We start from the raw sequence: 14,298 nt of genomic DNA, 5'->3' as shown, positions 1-14,298 counted from the left end.
TGTTCTGATAAGCTTAATGTGTTCAGAGCCACTTTGAGAAGCGATGGAGAGAAGTTAAGTGTATAAGGCAATGGGTGAGGGGGCAAGATGGCATTTAAATGGGTGATGGGATAGAGCCATAGAATCCCTGCAGCACAGGAATAGTCCATCCAGCCCATTGAGTCTGTACCGAACTCCTAAAGAGCATCCCACTCAGGCCCTTCTTTCTGTCCTTTCCTTGTAAACCCATGGATTTCCCGTGGCTGATCCACCTAACCTACACATCTTTGGTTTATGAAAGGAAAGTGGAGCACCTGGAGGAAACCCATGCAGACATGGGGAGAACATGCAAACTCCAATGTAGGGTGGTCAGGGGTCAATAGTATAGTTACCTAGGAGTTAGAACTGACTTAATCCTTCTAACGTTTCCTGGGTAATTATTCTGGTAACTGAGTCAGAACCATTTGAAGCTCTGACTTTAACTCAGAGTTTTAGACATTTCCAAACACAGGAGAATTATCCATTGGATGTCCAAACTTCCCAGACAATTCCAAGTAGTCAGCACATGGAAACATCATGACCACCATCTCCTGCGCACCTTCCAGGGTACAAACATCTGCAAGTGGCAAATTCTGGGCTTTGTTCAAACGCAAGTTTTCCCTCTGATCAGAACGATCAAACGGGGCGGCACGGTAGCACAGTGGTTAGCACTGCTGCCTCATAGCGACAGGGACCCGGGTTCAATTCCGGCCTCGGGTCATTGTTTGTGTGGAGTTTACACATTCTCCCCATGTCTGCATGGGTTTCCTCCAGGTGCTACGGTTTACTCCCACAGTCCAAAGATGTGCGGGTTTGGTTGATTACCATGGCCAGTGTCAGGAGGATTAGTAGAGTATATCTGTGGGATTACAAGAATAGAGCCTGGGTGGGATTGTGGTCGATGCAGACTCGATGGGCTGAATGGTCTCCTGACAGTCTGTAATGTACTACCTGGGAGGGAGGTGGAGGCGGGATGCCTCACATCCTTTAAAAAGTACCTGGATGAGTACTTGGCATGCCATAACATTCAAGGCTATGGGCCAAGTGCTGGCAAGTTGGATTACATGTGCAGGTCAGGGCCTTTCATGCTTAGGCGCAGACTCGATGGGCCGAAGGGCCTCTTCTGCACTGTGGTATTCCATGATTCTGTGAACATTGCGTAAATTGCATTTACATTAACAGGCAAACAATTCAACAATACTGTCTGCTTCGAAATTGAAATAGTTTTATCGATAATTCATCTAAGCTAAGGAGCGTAAATAATCATTCTCATTTTTGTACAAGTTTGTGGGAGGGTTTTTTTCTAGCTCAGGCTTTAACTTCAATGTATACACCAGAGGACCTAAAATTCCATCCAGTTTTGCAAAGAAACTAAATATTTGCTCCAGTTAGACAGAAATTTCATAGACAAGTGATCTCTGTGCTGTTTCACTTCCTATGATTTAGAACTTCCAAGTTGTCACTCCTCACCTTTGGAACATTCTTTTTCATGATTCTTGCAGAAATCCTTTTGTTACTTTCAGATTTTGTGGGATGAAAGTCAATACTGTTTTGGCAGGTATAGAAGAGATGTATTGTAAGAGGCAGTTACAGTCAAAAGTTACAAAACAGTATGATATTTTAAATGTGTTCACTCTAGAAAGTAGTGCCAAACACATGAAAGCTTACAGTTACACTGACACTCTTCTGTCAATGTGAAATGGCTTTTGGTGCATATAAATGTGCAACAAATGTGAAAGTAAGTGTTCCTGATCCGATTGCTAAGTATACTGAATCTTGTGCTTTCAAGAAACATTAGCCGGAGAAGACTATATAACCCATTGAGTTTGCTCCACCACTCAATACCTTGAGCTTCACGTCCTCTTGTCCACCCATTCCCCATATCCCTGGACTCACTGCAAAACCAAAAATCTGTTTTTTCCAGCCTGAAATGTATTCAACTGTCACAATCTCCTGGGGCAGAGAATTCCAAAGATCCACAACCCTTTGAGTGAAATAATTTCTCCTCATCTCAGTCTTGAATGATCATTTCCTCATCCTGAGATTGGGGCCTCATGTCTTAGATTCCCTGTCCAGCAGAAACAATCTCTCAATGTCCACCTGTTGCATGTGCCATTGTAATGTCAAGGTACATGAGTTAACATGGGATCGTGGGGGTCAAACTGCCCCACAGTATGATGTATAGAGTAACATGATAATAGACTCAGAGAACATTCTAGGATGGAGCTGCACCATACTTGGCAGTAACTCAGATCTATGCATAGTCAAAGACTACCAATAAAGTTTCCATGCTTATGCAGGTCTCAAGGACTCATCAGTGAGGTATTAAGTGAACACAGAACAGAAAATTACCCTATCAAGCCCCTTCACTTAATTCAGAGATATAGTGAGTAACCTTAACTTTGCAGAAGGTAAAATACAAAGCTACTGTGGTAATAAGAAACATTTTAACAGTGCTCCAGTGGGGTATCTTATATCTGTCTTCATACAAGTTTAAATTAATTAAGCTGTTCTAGGAATTTAAGAGAGAAATGCTCATTAAGAATAATGGGCAATAATAACTATCTTGAGGTAGATAAAGATTCATTTATTGTACGTGGTCAAAGTGGGGATTGATTGCTATAATGCATCCAAAGGCTGCTTCCTACACCAGTAAATTTCTAATCGAACCAAGGGAAGAAGCCAAACAAATAAAGGATAATAAGGAGTCAAATATAACCATCATAGATTGGGAAAAGGAAAATTTCAGTGAAATAAAATATTTAACTCATATTAACCTAGACAGGTTAGCAAATAGGATGATGAATTAGCAGTGAGAAATGTGCGAAAAGGAGACAAAAAGAATAGAAAATGGATGTATTTCTAATAAGAGGACAAAAAACAGAATGTTCAGCATGGAGATTAGGGCCTGGAATTTCATTCTTCAGGGGGGGCAGGGGAAGTGTTTAGTCCACCTGCCTTGAGAGAAAGTGTCCACAAAGGTGAGATTTTCATTGCTGTGGGCCGGGTGCAAGCTGGAGTTGGGCTAGCCGAGCTGGGATAAAGTGCAAAGGCAGCCCCAGGGGCTGTCGGATGTGGAGGTGCCCTATTTAAAATGCCTGCCTCGGTGTCATGAGGATTGTCCTGGTGAAAAGGAAAACACAAAGGATCTCCATCTCATCCCTCAAATACCCAAGAACTCCCCATACCACCTCATACCACCCCCAAACCCAACTTCTACCTCCCATCATGCTAATATGAACGCTCTTCCCTCTATCCAACTCCTCAGGACCCTCATTCTCCAAAACCTCTGCACTTTCTGCCCATTGACTAACTGTACACTTTCTAGAATCAGTGAACACCATCGTGTATAGTTGTATGTGTAAACAAAAGCTATGAAAAAATGTTATTCATTACTAACATTTTCATAGCATAAAAATATCTGGACGAAACTAATTTTAAAAAATCATCCAGGTCCTTGAAACCACTGAACTCATATCAACAAATATTGTGAAATTCATTGCAGAGATCAGAGAGCCTGAGCTCCCAAATAAACAGTTACTCCTCTTGGGAACAGTTGTTCCGATATTTTAATAGCTGTCCAGGCACTCAAAGTCTCATTATGCATGCTTGGCTGAGGGGTGAAACTTCTGACCTTATCTCATGCACACTCGGGTTCACAACCCCTCTGAAGACTCTGAACCATGACCTTTTCAAATCCTGGTTCCATCAAAAATTGTGGAGGTGTCGGACATGTCTAAGACCACCTATCCCCGCAATAGAGATTGCCAAGCCAGGAGTGCCAGATGTGGGCTTCTGACAGGAACTAGCCCACATCCTTTAAAAGCACTCCTGAACATCAGACAGCGTGTGAATGTGTTCGGGAATGCTGGAATCAGGACCCATTCACCATTTTTAAAGGGCTTCTAAGTCAACCTGACACAATCAAAGTCCATACCCAGGACTAAAAAGTTCCTGGTGACTGCATCCTGGTCTAAATGCTGGGATGTAATAATTGGGGGCTTATAAAATTGAACTTGATACATTTCTCTGGTTCAGGAAAAGGTTACCTCATCCCAATAAACCAACATGCAGCCAAACCTTGATGGTCTGGTAGGACTGGGTCAGAATTAATAATTAAATGCCCCGATGTGCACAAAGACCCAGACTATTGGAGGGCTGAATTTAAAAGTCTTTCCCAAACTGATCGGGCCTCAATTTAAGGTGCACTTCCAATTTTACAGTGCCCTTTAAGTCACTGAATTGTTAACTCAGACTCTATGCCAAAATTTATGAGTCAACTAGCTGCATGTTCAAGACCCCAAAGGGAGATTGCTCCAGTGAGTCAAAGCTGACAACTAGAATTTCAAATGTAGGCTGAAAGTAAGGACATAAATATGCTAAAGAAAGATGTGGAGTAAATCTAAAAATTACTGAAGAAGTGGAGTTAATTCTGGAGGGAAAAACAGCATAACTCAAGATGGGCGGCACGGTAGCACAGTGGTTAGCACTGCTGCTTCACAGCGTCAGAGACCTGGGTTCAATTCCGGCTTCGGGTGACTGCAGGAGATGCAAGTGTGGAGCTTGTATCTTCTCCCCATGTCTGCCTGGGTTTCCTCTGGATGCTCCAGTTTCCTCCCACAGTCCACAGATGTGCCATGCTAAATTGTCCCTTCGTGTCAGCGGGATTAGCAAGTTAAATACGTGGGGTAATGGAATAGGCCTGGGTGGGATTGTAGTCGGTACAGGCTTGATGGGCTGAATGGCCTCTTTCTGCAGTGCAAGGATTCTATAGGGAAGTCACCTGAGAGCTTGGACCCTAGGCTGCTGCAGGAATCAGGGAGGGAGTAGTCAAGGTCCTGATCAGTTTATCAGTCCTTTTTGAACAAACAAATTGTGCATTATGGGTTGGAAAGTACACAACACCTCTGTGGAAAAATGGAAGGGAGGACAATTGGACTAACCATTTTGACTAATGCCAATTGAGGGCACACTCGTATAATTCAAGATCAAATTAGCATGGACTGAGCATTCATACAAAAGTTAGGGTTTAGCAAGGATGCAGTTCGGCAGATTGTCAAAAACTTAAAAGGAGGACATACAGAGTAGTTAAATTGGCAAACAAATGGTGGATGAAATAAAGTGGAGAAATGTAAAGTAATGCATTTTGAGAGGATTAAACAGATGACGGGAGGATAAACTCAAATGATATAAGTGAATGGGATTGGGCAAAGAGAAATCCAAGGGATAAATGCATCATTTCTTGGAAGTATAAATCCAGATAAGATTAAGATAAAAGTGACTAAAAATGGGCCACAACATTTCACGTTCTGGAACTGAGAGCATAAAGAAAAGTCAAAGAGGTCACTATGAACCTATGGAAGGCGAGTGCTTGGACCACAGAAAACATTTGGGCACCCAATCAGAGTAAACTCATCAGAGGTATAGAAAGTATACATAGAGTCATACAATCAGCCTATCGAGTCTGCACCGACAATATCGACCACTAAAGACGCGCTAGTCCCATTTTCCTGCACTTGTTTAGATCCACCTTAATGAGAAACAATTGCTACAAAGCAAGGCTCAACATGGTAGGACTAATTATACTGGAACAGAGAATGGGTTAAAAGGAGATTTAATAATGTTTTTAAAATTAAGAAGGAATGGATAATTTTAAAACAGCTTTTGGGATACGATTGATGCTGACAAAACAATTTCAAATTCTTATCTCCAGTTACTACAAAATAATATGGTGGGCTTTGCCTTCAAATTGCTGGATTCCTGGTGATGATGTGAGATATCGGTGCTCCTCTAATTCTGGCTCAACTATAATAGTAGTGCAATTGATCTACCATGCTCACTGTCTGTGGGAATGGCTGTGGGGGCTCAGAGCGTGGCAAAACTCCAGAAGTGGTGGATCACGCAAGCAAGATTGCAACTTCCGATTTTTGCCGCCCCTTGCAAGTGATGTAATCAGGTTCTGAACCTGATTGAAATACATTTCAATAGATTTAAATATAATTAACCCGCACCCAAATATTGACCCTTCTGCCTTATATTCGAACCGCGACAATCTGAAGTCATGTCGGTGCTGTTACAACAGGTTCACCCAGATCTGAACCTATCATGCAGATCCCCCCCCCCCACCCGCCGCCCCCGGGGAGTAAAAATAAGTCCAACCCCCGGGTAGAGGGAAATGGCCAGGCACTGACCTCGGCACATGTTAGCACCACACCCTGGCCAACCTGGCAGTGCCACGGGTTGACCTGAGTGGGAGCCTCATGGGGGAGGGGTGGGAAATTAATTCTTATGTGGTGGTGGCCAGGAGCAGACATGCGATTAACAGGTGCCAGCAATGGCCATTTGTTGGGGGGGAAGGGGGGGATGCCAGCACTGGCTGTTTGGGGGTTTGGGGGTGGTGGGTGAAAGAGATGCTGGCTCCAACTCCAATCAGGGTAGTGGGGGGGAGTGGGAAAACAGAGAAGTGAGAATTCATTAGTGCATCGCCTTCAGATACAGGAGTGTCGTAGGTAAAGATACCTCTGAGTCTATTCGTAGGTCAAAATACTTTGGTTTATTTGCACAATTGTGGGAGACCGTCCGATGCCTAACATGGCCTCAGATGTCTCAGCAAATACAGGCTAAAACCATACATTTATACCCCTCCTTGCACGTACGCAGTTTCCCAGGCCTCACAGGTTCCCAGGCAGTTGCACATCTTCCTGTGTGAACCTTGCTGCCTTGGCGCTTTCTTCACGGTTATCCCAAGGCCATGAGTGTTGTTGTTCTCTGTGAGCATAGGTGGGGTATCTGACTAACGTACAAAGTTACAGTCTTCGCACAAATCAGTTAATTGGCATACAACAGTTTATATACATTCGTAGGTACTTGTATAATGTATATCGGTACAGGTTATAATGAAGGTATCATTATACGTCAGAGAAGGCCTACATATAGGCCTCCACTGTTACACAGCAATACATAATTAAAGAATACAAAATGGTGGGTTAGCCACATTCTTGAACAGAAAAGCATACGACAGCTGTGCTTTTATCTGTTCTGGATACATGAGCATGAAAACACCCTAACGTAAACATGAGTTCTACTGTATTTCTCGCACAAGCTCTAAATATCACAGAGGTCACTTTGACTCTTCGAGTATTGAAGTTCATTAACCCATTCCCGACTTCAAGGAGACATGACACAGATCAGTTTGATGTGCTGGATGGTGCTATAATGGATCTCATTTGGTTTGCTGCTGCTCTCCTTACCATCGGTACAGGAGCGGATGAGTTCCAGCCTGGCCAGCTAGAAGGCTGTCTCTTTGAACTCAGTGAGCACTTTAAATATGGGCATCTCTCCACCCGTCTGGGATCTGTTGTTTTTATTATGTGACAGCTTGTCCTGCATGAGGACAGATGGTGAGTGCAAGCAGGACGCCTGCCAGGGCAGATGGCTGGCATGTGAGGATGGTGAGTGGGAGCAGTGAGATGATGCGGATATGCCCCACAGGGAAGATGAAGATGTGTGTGGGAGGGCAGGTGGTGGTTTCCCTTGAGCTGTCAGTGATCTCCCTGTAGATGCGTAATGGGTGCGCGAGTGTGTGAATTGAGAGTGATGACAGGAGTGACTTACCCTGGGAGAGCGGAAGAGATCATTCATCCTTTTTCCGCACTGGATGCCTGTTCTCCTTTGTAAGGACTTGGCGCTGACCAGTGCTGCCACTGCCTCTCATAGTGGGTTGGGGTCCCTGCTAACGAGTCTGCATGGGCACAGGGTGTCATGACACGCTTCCACAGCATCGAGCATTCTGGTGAGGGAGGCCTCTGAGAGTCTGTGCTGACTTCCTTGCAGCCATCCTCTACCTTGGACTAAGAAGAAGTGGCTGGGGCCTTTATTTGGAGCATCTAACTGTTTAAAGCCTTCAACTGATGGTGGGGCGAGCGAATCAGAAGCTGTCTACCACAGAGCTGGCATGAAAACCCCTGCAGAAATTTTCATTTCTAAATCCTTAAAAATATGGTAAGAAGACCCATCATCACTGCTGGTGGCCCATCTTCCAGCCACCATTGTACTCTGCCAAATTTAGGGAAAATTTCACCCAAAGTATTCTTGGTGAGGACAGAACGGATTCGAAGTGTCCATAAAATGTGTGATTAATAGAATGTTACATTGGTGGGTCTAGATCCAGACAGTGATTTATTTGGCATGATAAAGATGACTGATCAGGGTCAGACAACGTTAAGTGTTTCATGATTTCAATAGAAACGAATAGTACAATGAAAGTTAGTCAAAAAAAAATATGAAGAGCTCAAAAGAAATTCAAGGCTGTCAGTGGCAGCGAGCCAGGGAAGCTTCAAGATGCTGGAGAATATAGAATGATGGCAGGTGAAAAAGCCAACAAGAAGCTGTGCAGCAAATGAGCCAGCTCATGACAGCCAGGCAAATTAGAACAAAGTATGCACCTGTAATTGCTTTGCCACTCACAGTAAATATGAGGCAGCAGGGGACAATCGGGTGCAATTCCTACAAATATGCAACAGCTGAAAAAGGGAAAGAGTGGGTAGGTCATAAAGAGAATATTGAATATTGAGACCTGAAAGACAACACAGTTCTCATCCAATTAAGACAACTGGACATTCACCAGGGGTTTGTTACAACAGGGTTTGACTGCACTAAGTGAAACAACGTACGGGCTGAATCTAGCTAAAAAAAACCCAGCATGTTGATGATGTGCACCTTTATTAAGCCGGCACGATGGCACAGTGGTTAGCACTGCTGCCTTACAACGCCAGGGACCTGGGTTCTATCCCGACTCAGGTCACTGTCTGCGTGGAGTTTGCACACTCTCTCCGTGTCTGCGTGGGTTTCCTCTGGGTGCTCCAGTTGCCTCCCACATTCCAAAGATATGCAGATTAGGTTGATTGACCATATTCAATTGCCCCTTAGTGTTAGGGGGACTAGCAGGGTAAGTATGCAGGGTTAAGGGGATAGAGCTGGGGTGGGATTGTTGTCAGTGCAGGCTCGATGGGCTGAATGGCCTCCTTTGCACTGTATGGATTCTATGATTTTAAGCACCTGGTTTGTATCACAAACAGATGTAATGCCATCAAATTTCAAACTCCAGGAATTTTCAGTTAAATACATTTTAGCTCACATTTAATTTTAACCAAATTTCAGCTTTCAAACAATTCAACATTCATTTCCAGATTAATTGCTAACTGGGTTATTCCAAAGAAACAAAACCAAAGTCTTCAAGAACTATATTAAAGTATGCCGAGTGATACGCCAACACAAAATGTATATTTTAAAAATCAGACCATGTTTGGTGCACTGCGATAGTAAACTTCCAGAGGTTTATGGTTGGATGAACAATGATATTTGTGCTAATTCCCAAAGCATGTCCTTTCTGTAGAATAATTTCCTTTTAGACCTTCAGCCGTCTGTAGAACTTTTAAAAGTCATTCGGCCATATGAGCAGTAACACTTAGTTTCTTTTCCAAACTTCAAGACAAGTGTAGTGAATAGTGCGGTAAAATTTGGAAGTCAGGTGTGCAAAAGTCTACGAACAATATATGAAGTCCTAGTAATATTCCTGACAGTGTACTGACAGACAGACCATATATAATAGAGCTGGATGTAACATTATACTCTCTATTTGAGAATTTTGTTTATCCCAGCCTATTGAGAATCGCCAGGGGGTGCAAACTTGCCTTGAATAGCACCGCTGTGAAGATCTTGCAGCCCTCTTTGTGTGAATGACCAACAGTCCCTCTATGCTGCACCATAGAGGTCCTCTTCCCAGTCTCCTGCAGCTGTATTCATTCGCCATCACATCCTGGCGAACTGGTGAATCAATCACCTTTTAATCCTTAGCCTGACTGCAACCCACTCACACCCGGTGACTCAGAGTCACAGGATCTTACAGCACAGAAAGAAGCCCTTCGGCCCATCATGTCTGTGCCAGCCATCAAACACCTATCTATTCTAATTCCATTTTCAAGCACCTGGTCTGTAGCTTGTCTGCTATCGCCATGTGCTGATCCAAACACTACGCTATCATGCAAGACAAGTAGTGTCAGAACTGGTGGCTGCGAGAGATCAAGTACCGAGAACTCTTCATTAATAGTGTGGTGTTGTTTTCTTTCCTCATCCTGAGGTTGCTGGGTCTAGGAAAATGACTGTATTGTGTGCTCCAAAGCAGGAACTCAAAAGGCAAAGGTTAGTATGAGGAAAAAAGGGGTGGTGTAGGAAGCAAGTGGTCTCTTGTCACACCATCAGCAATGTGTGCATCATGCCAGATAGCAGATTCAGGGTGATTTGGGAGTGGAGAAGGGCCAAAGGTAGGAACTTGCTGACATTCCCAATGTTCTCAGCAATGAGGACGCAATGGGCCCATGACATGCAGAACCATCTCCTCTGTAGGTTTCAGGAGTAGCAGATGTCCATGTCCCCCAACCATTCTGCTCTTCTCCCTTCCATTGTATGTCCCTTTGTCCTGCAAGAGGGTCAATGATTGCGTTGCACTGTGTTTGTAGACATGCCTATCCTCAATGACAGCTGGAAGTATGTAGTCAGAAGTGTGTGTAAGGTTGAGTTGAAGTATCTGCAACTGAGTTGAAGTGTGTATCCTGAACACTAAGGTGTGTTATTGCTGAGTGAGTGATGTGGGGGCATTGAACAGTGTGATTTGCTGGTGGTATGGTGCATAGGAAAAGTCTGGTGAAAATACATTCACTGACACTGACCACCCACATAAAGTCATTGGACTTCCTGTGACATTGTTGCCAGGTACTCAGGTCCAGACCTAAGATTTTCTATGCATGTAGTCTCACTTCCTTCTGAGCGTGATCATTGAGGTAATACTGGTCCCCATTTGAACCTAGCTGTCTCTCCTTTGACCATCTCCAGTGCCTCTGCTTTCAGCTACTGTGTAGGCTGTGTCTCTATCCAGAGAATAAAATCCCTGCAGTGCAGAAAGAGGCCATTCAGCCCTTTGAGTCTGCACCAGGTCTCTGATTGAGAATCCGACCTCTGCCCAATCAGCATAACCCAACGCATTTACCATGGTTAATCCACCTAACCTACACATCTTTGGACACTAAGGAACAATTTCACATGACCAACACACCTAACCTGAATATCTTTGTGGGAGGAAACTCACATGGATACAGGGAGAACATGTAAATTCCATACTGACAGTCACCCAAGGTCAGAGTCGAATCCTGGCACTGTGGGGCAGCAGTGCTAACCAATGTGCCACTGTCTCTTTCCTGGTGTTCACATTGCAACAGTTTACATAAAGCAGCAATTATGTTGAGTATAGGTGCTGCCTTTCAGAGTGCAAGTTAACTGTATCTGTTAACAACCCTGTCAGTGTCTTTTGCAATGTGCAGACAACACAGACAAGTTTCCAAAGCAGATCGCAATGCAGGAGTTGTTCAGGCCAATGTTACCATTGTACAGATGATTTGCCTACACCAATTATCATTTTGCCCATCGCGATCTGAACTTCTGCACCCAAAAAATGAAAGATCCACATTCTGGTCCATAACCTTTCATCCAGATATTGTAAAAGCTTAGATTTTGTGATTGGCCTGTATGCTTGAGTAGGGTCCTCCACCTTTTGGCTTCAGAATTCCTCTTCTAATGTTATAAAAAATTTAACAGATGTTTGTAATGCAAAACAGCATTTAAAAAAAAACCTGTCATGTTAAAACTAGCCGCAAATGAATGCACATCAAGACCCCAAAACAATAATCAGATAGGTCAGCATACATGGATGTTCCCCCAAGCTCCAGGCTCATTTTCCAATATAAAAAAGATCAATTTTCTTGATCGCCTGCATCTTATGTGAATAATCAATGTTCAATATGTTTCTGATGCTCCTGGGACTCAGACTAGGGAAGCAAGCTATCTGCAGCTATGGAAGCAGACAGTCTGGTTAGTACTGCACTCAGCTCAGTAACCAGCTGCCATAGATAAGCAGCAGTCAACCCCATCAAGAGAAAAAGATGACATTCACTGAATATTCGGAGACGCCCTTTGGCATATTTTTGGCTCATTATTCCACAAAACAGATATTTCAGTGACTTGTTGCTCTGCTTACCCGATTTAAAGGTGATGGGTAGTAGAGGGTCAGTCACACGGTCTACGAGGAAATAAACCCTTTGACAACTGTTACGAATCTGGGCGAGGCAGGAGCTCAGCTTCTCCAGCATCAACATCATATCAGCCCAACCGTGCAAATGAAAATTAAACTCCTTTTTTTTTGAGGTGAGTATTCCACGGTCTTACTTTTAGTCATAACTTTTAAAATTCATTTGTGGGACATGAGCATCGCTGGCTGGCCAGCATTTAGTGCCCATCCCCAGTCACCCTTGAGAAGGTGGTGGTGAGCTGCATGTTCTGTGGGTTGACCCGTTAGGAAGGGAATTCCAGGATTTTGACCCAGCGACTGCGAAGGAACGGCGATATATTTCCAAATCAGGATGGTGAGTGGCTTGGAGGGGAACTTGCAGGTGGTGGTGTTCCCATGTATCTGCTGCCCGTCTAGATGGAAGGGGCCGTGGGTTTGGAAGGTCACACTGATACTGATCATAATCAGTCTCTGTTTATTGGTTGACCCTACAATTGACCCTTGCATATTCTTGCTTTGGTGAAGCTTTTGAAACCTTCTCATTAACCGTGAGGAAGCAGTGATCCCCAGGTTGAAAAACATTGAGTGTACTGTCCTCCTATTTCCTTCTAGTAACAGACTCCTTTTGACACAGGATGTGTTTGAACATATGCCCTTAAGCTGGAAAACTCAGTTTATTGCATCTCTATATGCATTCAGCTGAAAATAATCTTACTATCTCATGTAACTTCATGCATCATGTTTTGCTTTCACACAGAGCTGTCATTAACACTTACTCTGTGATGCGCGATTAATTCACTCGAGATGCTCAATCGTACTCGGGAAATAAAGGCTTTTATTAGCAACAAGAATAGAGCATACTGCTTAACAATACAATCCGAGACTAAAGGGTCACTAGGAAGTTCAGTGACCTTTATACCCCTATAGGAAGGCGGAGCCAACCGGAGTGTACCACAGAACAATACCAACAGGTGGAACACCCCAACCCTAACCCTAACAGCAAGCAGAGTAACATATGTACAAGTACCCATAGTGATAACCATCTATGGTTCAGTACCCATAGTGGTAACCATCTATGGTTCACCACACTCTGTACTAAAGAAAGAAGGCATTGATCCAATTATTATCATTCTCTGTGCCTCTTGTTCCATGAAAGTGGGATTAAAATGAGCGCCTACTTTCCTTATTCTCTCTCTTGGCTGGTACAGACACGATGGGCTGAATGGCCTCTTTCTGCACCGTAACTTTTCTATGGTTATTATATTGCTATACCACTCTATCTACTGACATCTGTATTGTCAATTTTATCCCAACACATCCATTGGAAACCATTCCTCTAAGCTGTTGAAATGCTCTGAATTTGTTGAGCCTCTGGAATCTCCTGAGATCTCTCTAACTGTAACCTGCTAGTAGCTAAATCTAGATGTACATGTGAAAAGTACTCGAGGTAAAAAGGGTCATGACAGTATCTTTTTCAGTTATTCTATGTGTTTGAAAAGAACACTTTAACCTGATGTTGAGACTTCTTACTGTTCCAAAAGAAGGACAATCAAGACCTTGTGCTGCTGGCCACGTCATCACTCTCCACTCATCCAGACTTAAGCAGTTGGCTTCATAGCTCAGTGGGTAGAGCACTGATTTTATAAACCAGGGGTTGTGAGTTCAAGTCTCACTGGAGCCATTGGTTAAAATTTAGGGTGACACAATGGTTAACACTGCTCCCTCACAGAGTCAGGGACGTGGGTTTGATTCTTGGCTTGGGTCATTGTCTGTCCAGAATCTGCACATTCTCCCCATGTCTGCGTGAGTTTTCTCCAGGTGCTCTGATTTTCTCCCACGGTCCAAAACTCGTGCTGGATAGGTGCATTGGTTATGCTAAATTCTCCCTCAGTGTACCCGAACAGGTGTTGGAGTGTGGTGACTGGGGGATTTTCATAGTAACTTCATTGCAGTGTTAATGTAAGCCTACTTGTGACACTACTAAATAAACTTTTCAAAATAATTTATACATACTGGGGAATTTAGAAATAGAATTGGAAGGATGCTCTCGGGGTGAAGAACCTGCTTTCTGGAGGACCGACTACCTCACTTCCCCTGGACATTTGGGAAATCCTGTCTCTTCGTAAAATGAAACAGCTATCTCTTGTAGCTGCTGATTGTTT

At 43.6% G+C, this 14,298-nt stretch overlaps 1 non-coding gene across 1 annotated transcript; it reads left to right on the top strand.

Annotated features, from left to right (window-relative positions):
* The first annotated feature begins 13,744 nt into the window (after positions 1-13,744).
* Positions 13,745-13,817, top strand: trnai-uau (transfer RNA isoleucine (anticodon UAU)). The gene has a single exon. It is a non-coding gene; the product is annotated as a tRNA-Ile (tRNA).
* Positions 13,818-14,298: the final 481 nt, after the last annotated feature.

Source organism: Mustelus asterias, chromosome 14, assembly GCF_964213995.1.
Source record: "Mustelus asterias chromosome 14, sMusAst1.hap1.1, whole genome shotgun sequence".
Classification (NCBI taxonomy): domain Eukaryota; kingdom Metazoa; phylum Chordata; class Chondrichthyes; order Carcharhiniformes; family Triakidae; genus Mustelus; species Mustelus asterias.
The sequence above is the reverse complement of the archived record's forward strand: the minus strand, read 5'-3'. Positions and strand labels throughout refer to the sequence as shown.